The following is a 5,849-nucleotide window of genomic DNA, read 5'->3' as shown; positions in this document are numbered from 1 at the left end:
ACATGAGCTGAGGTCAGTGTCAGTGTTTTTATAAATATTTTTATTGGAAAGGCAGATTTATGGAGAGGAGAGACAGAGATCTTCCATCCGCTGGTTTACTCCCAAATCGGCCACCATGGCCAGAGCTGAGCCAATCTGTAGCCAGGAGCCAGGAGCTTCTTCCCAGCCTCCCATGTAGGTGCAAGGTCCCAAGGCTTTGGGCCGTGCTCAACTGCTTTCCCAGGCCACAAGCAGGGAGCTGGATAGGAAGTGGAGCAGCCAGGAATTGAACCAGCACTCACATGGGGTGCAGTCACTGCAGGCAGGTAGCATAACCCACTATACTACACAGATCTTCTAATAATCTTAGAAGAAAGAAAGAAAAAGGTCTGGCATGGAAGCCTAGTGGCCAGGATCCCATATGGGTGCTGGTTCATCACGGCTGCTCTACTTCCCACCCAGCTCCCCGCTCTGAGCGTTGCAACTACTTACGGAGTGAATCAGCGGATAGAAGATCTTTCTGTCTGTATTTCTTTCTCTCTCTAAATCTTACTTTCCAACCAAAATAAATAAATAAATCTTAAAAAAAAATAAAAAGCAGGCAGGGTCCAACGGGGTGGCCTAGCGGCTAATGTCCTCACCTTGAACAGGGCATATGGGTGCCAGTTCTAATCCCGGCAGCTCCACTTCCCATCCAGCTCCCTGCTTGTGGCCTGGGAATGCAGTCGACGACAGCCCAAAGCCTTGGGACCCTGCACCCGCATGGGAGACCCGGAAGAGGTTCCTGGTTCCTGGCTTTGGATCGGCACAGCACCGGGTATTACGCTCACTTGGGGAGTGAGTCATCGGATGGAAGATCTAAACAGTTTTTTTTAAAGATTTATTTATTTTTATCAGAAAGGCAGATATACAGAGAGGAGGAGAGACAGAGAGGAAGATCTTCCGTCTGATGATTCACTCCCCAAGTGACTCTAATGGCCGGTGCTGTGCCGATCCAAAGCCAGGAGTCAGGAACCTCTTCTGGGTCTCCCACATGGGTGCAGGACTCCAAAGCTTTGGGCCATCCTTGACTGTTTTCCCAGGCCACAAGCAGGGAGCTGGATGGGAAGTGGAGCTGCCAGGATTAGAACCAGTGCCCATATGGAATCCCAGTGCATTCAAGGCGAGGGCTTTAGCTGCTAGGCCACGCCATCGGGCCCAAAATAAATAGATCTTAAAAATATGTATATAAAGCGGGCAGATGCACTTGGCATTGTTCTTCCGGTCTTTCCAGAGACTCAGGCGGGGAGGGCAGGGCGGTGAGACGGTAGCAGAATAAGGCCCCTCCCCACACTCCAAGGAAGCCCTATTGTAAACCTGGGGACCTGGTGCTATACCCATTTTGAGTGGTCATCCTGCAACATCCAAGGGGGCTCTACGTAGTCACAGAGGTCCCCATGAGTTAAATAAGGGGCCGGAGGATTGGGGGTTGAAGTGGGAGCCAGGAAAGAATGAGATGGGGCTGTGGTGCCAGAGGGAGGGGCCAGGAGCCAAGGAACGCTGGCATCTTCAGAAGCCAGAAAAGCTAGGGGTGCACTTCCCTGGGAGGCTGGAGGCTGGGAGGAACTCCACCCGGAACTGTCCATTAAGGCTCGGGCTTGTGTTGCAATCCCACCTTCAGCCAATCCACTCCCGTGCATGTCACCGATCCATGCTGGTGCATGACCTGAAAATAAACTCGGCTGTCATTTTCCATTCCCTATCGCTGTGGATTTAAGATAGGGCTATGGTTTACACAAGGCTTGGCTCCCCAACTATTGCAGTTGGTGGAACCCCAAAGTCATATGTCAGTAGCACAAGAGACTGAACAGTCCTGTGGGGTGGTCAGGCTGTGGGTAAGGAGGGCAGGAGGCAGCTGCTGCTGGAGGCTTGGGCCCAGCTGGGGCTCCCAGGAACAGCTCCCCATCTCCATCGTGGCTGCCTATGTGGTTCCGCCTCTAGCCACCACCCCTACCACAACTGTCCACAGCCCTCCGCCCCCCTGCTACCTCCCCAGAGAGCTGTGCCAGGGACACCTGCTCCGTCTTGGACCATGTACCTGCAAACAGTCCAAATCAACATTTTCTGTCTCTTTTTTTTTTTTTAAAGATTTATTTATTTTTGTTACAAAGTCAGATATACAGAGAGGAGGAGAGACAGAGAGGAAGATCTTCTGTCCGATGATTCACTCCCAAAGTGACCACAACGGCTGGTGCTGTGCTGATCCAAAGCCAGGAGTCAGGAACCTCTTCCGGGTCTCCCATGCAGGTGCAGGGTCCCAAAGCCTTGGGCCGTCCTCGACTGCTTTCCCAGGCCACAAGCAGGGAGCTGGATGGGAAGTGGAGCTGCCGGGATTAGAACTGGTGCCCATATGGGATCCTGGCGCATTCAAGGTGAGGACGTTAGCCACTAGGCTACGCCGCCGGGCCCATCTCTTATTTTTAAGAAGATTTATTTATTTTTATTGGAGAGGCCGCAGCCTGTGCTGTTGTGGACATTCCTTTAGGGAGGGAAGCAGCTGCTGGAAATTCTGTCTCTCCAATCCAAATAAATTAGTAAAATTAAAAAAAAAAAACAATCACAACATACAACCAGAGGCTGAATGATATTCCGTGAGGGCCTCTTTGGAACTCCTCAGGGAGTTGTTCTGGGAGTAAGGGAAGGATTCTAGCTGATGGGGCAAGGGCTGGGGTCAGGTTGTTTTTCTGGAATGTTCCCTCTTGCTTGCCTGCTACTGGTTTCTTTTGAGCCTCTCAGCCTTTACCAGGGGCAGCTTTTGAGGAAGGATGGTCGAATGGGAAAGGCCTTAGGAAGAGAATGCTGATGGGGCCAGCATCCCCGCTGGCCTCCCAGGCCTCCTTGCTGTCCACACCAGAGGCCCAGCTCATGCACTGGCGTGCTCTCTCCCACCTGCTATCTCTGTTGATGTTTGCCGAGGGCCGCACTGACAAGCCCTGCCAGGTGCCTCCACGTCTGTCCTCTGGGGGCTGGTGTGGCCTTGGAAGGAGAGGCCCCTTGAGGTCAAGGACAACCTCCTGTGCTCCACCCCACCCCCTGCCTTGCCAGTTTTGAATTTTGAGTTTATGCAAAATTAAGCACTACAATCTTGGGCCAGGAGTCACCGACAGACCTGGGCCAGGTGGAGAATGTTCGCTCGCGGGGTGAGATGCGAGGAGGGGCACCGGGGCTGGAGAAGGGCTGGGTTTTACAGGATGCTGCGGGGAGTGTGAGTGAAAGCCACGGAGCCTCAGCTGGCTAGCTGCCTTGGGAGTCAATGTCGCGGCTGACCAGGTGCCAGGAGGGAAGTCTGCCCTGAAGGACCTGTCTGCCACTCATTGGGGCTGTTTCCTGCACCACAGGGTGTTCTGTTGTGTCAAGAAACTACTTCAATTATTTTTTTTGAAGATTTATTTATTTTTATTGAAAAGTCAGATATACAGAGAGGAGGAGAGACAGAGGAAGATCTTCCGTCAAGTGGCTGCAACGGCCAGTGCTATACCAATCTGAAGCCAGGAGTCAGGAGCTTCTTCCAGGTCTCCCACGCCTGTGGGTGCAGTGTCCCAAGGCTTTGGGCTGTCCTCAACTGCTTTCCCAGGCCACAAGCAGGGAGCTGGATGGGAAGTGGAGCTGCCGGGATTAGAACCGGCGCCCATATGGGATCCTGGCGCGTTCAAGGCGAGGACTTTAGCCACTAGGCCATGCTGCCGGGCCCTATTTTAATCAATTAATTTTTAAGAGATTTGTTTTTTTATTGGAAAGTCAGATTTACAGAGAGGAGATATAGAGAAAAAGATGTTCCTTCCATTGGTTCACTCCCCAAGTGGCTGCAATGGCCAGAGCTGAGCTCATCTGAAGCCAGGAACCAGGAGTTTCATCTGGGTCTTCCACATGTGTGCAGGGGTCAAAGCACATGGGACCACCTTCCACTTCCCCCACAGGGAGCTGGAAGGGGAGCAGCCAGGACACGAACAAGTATCCATATGGGATCCTGGTGCATGCAAGGCAAGGACTTTAGCCACTAGGCCTGGTACCAGGCCCTAATCAATTAACTAAAAAAAAAAATAGGATTTGCTAAGGTGCTGTGAATGCCCAGCTCCCTGCGAAAGCAGTTGAGGATGGCTCAGAGCCTTGGGACCCCGCACCCATGTGGGAGATCTAGAAGAAACTCCTGCCTGGCTCCTGGCTTTGGATTGGCTCAACTCTGGCCATTGCAGCCACTTGGGGAGTAAACCAGCAAATGGAAGATCTTCCTCTCTGTCTTTCCATCTCTCGGTGTATCTGCCTTTCCCATAAAAACAAATAATTTTTTAAAAGTAATATTTTGTTTTTGTTGTTCACATAGTTGACAAGAATGTAGATCTATGAAGACCATCAGATAGGGTGGGGAGGGTCGAGGCATGGGGGAGGGTGGGTGAGCAAACACTTCAGAGATCCTCGCGCAGCTGCCAAACTACATCAGTACCTGGGGATGGGGATGTGCACTCGATGTCATCTTAGAAACCCCGATGTGGAGAAGAGTGTTCTGAGAGGATGGCTGAGTAGTTTTGAGAGTTCCAAGACACTTGGTTTTGCTGTTCCAAGGTTGAGAAAATCCTTCCAAGGCCCACTGGCTGACAGGGTCCACCCCAGTGCGTCCACTCACCCAGACACTGGATGCCAAAGCTTGGCCAGGTCAGCTGTCCAACCCATTCTGCTCTCCATCTTCTGACATGGCACCTTGATGTCCTCTGCAGGCTCAACTGAGCTGGCTGTCCTGTGCTCCCTGTGTCCCCTGGGCATGCTGTCCACTGCACAGGCATCAGCAATCCAGGGGCCCAGTCCCGATACAGGCGTTCCAAGTTTGGACCACAGATCCATTGTTCCTCCCTGTGGCTGGAGTTTTGAGTCCAGTATTTCAGTTGGGGACTCCCCCGAGAAACTTCACCTGGGGTGACCCCAGATCTGACTTTTACATGTGCCACCCAGTACAGGGTCCGGGGCAGTCTGTCACAGATATCAGCTTATTTACACACTGCTGATTGGAGTTGCCTGGTCAGTTCCGTCGTAGCCCCATGTCCTATGCAAACCATAGGACTGGGCAGCCCAACCCACCTGCCACAGACCTGGCCCATGTGCACTCCAGCAGGAACTGCAGCCTAGTTGGGGCAACCCCCAGCAATCTTCACCAGGCCCACGCTCAGCCCCAGTGCCTGTGCGTGATAATATGTTCGTCACACTGGTCTGGTCCATGTCACAAGGGATCGCTGCATGTATATGACCATGATGGTCTTACAAGATGGTCGCATTGAGCAGGTGTCTGGCCTGGAAGGTAAGATGACCCATCCCACAGCAGGCAGAGGGTTTGGGCTCCATACTCAGCTCCAGCCCCTGACGTCAGCTCCCTGCTCCCAGGCACCCTGGCGGGGAGGCAGATGGCCATGCCTCCAGGGATTAGATCCCTGCCACCCCAGTGGGACTTCCCTGGAACCCTAACCGGGTTCTATGTAGTGTCTGTCTGTCTATATATTAAAAAAAAAAAAGTTGTAGAGAGGGGCAGTTCAATATCCTAGTGGCTAAACCCTCCCTTTGCACATCTGGGATCTCATATGGACGCCAGTTCTAATCCCGGCAGCTCCACTTCCCATCCAGCTCCCTGCTTGTGGCCTGGGAAAGCAGTCGAGGCCGGCCCAAAGCCTTGGGACCCTGCACCCACCTGGGAGACCCAGAAGAAGCTCCTGGCTCTTGGCTTGGGAACAGCTGAGCTCTGGCCATTGCAGCCACTTGGGCAGTGAACCAGCAGATGGAAGATCTTTCTCTCTGTCTCTCCTCCTCTCTGTGAATCTGATTCTCCAATAAAAATGAAAAAATACATC

The 5,849-nt window shown here is 52.6% G+C and overlaps 1 protein-coding gene across 1 annotated transcript in view; it reads left to right on the top strand.

Annotated features, from left to right (window-relative positions):
• Nucleotides 1-5,849, top strand: part of SNRPD2 (small nuclear ribonucleoprotein D2 polypeptide) — a 184,986-nt gene that overhangs the window by 45,815 nt on the left and 133,322 nt on the right. The gene's annotated exons all lie outside the window — the stretch shown is intronic.

Source organism: Ochotona princeps, chromosome 16 (genome assembly GCF_030435755.1).
Source record: "Ochotona princeps isolate mOchPri1 chromosome 16, mOchPri1.hap1, whole genome shotgun sequence".
Lineage (NCBI taxonomy): Eukaryota > Metazoa > Chordata > Mammalia > Lagomorpha > Ochotonidae > Ochotona > Ochotona princeps.
Note: the sequence above shows the minus strand (reverse complement) of the source record. Positions and strands in the feature narration are given on the sequence as shown.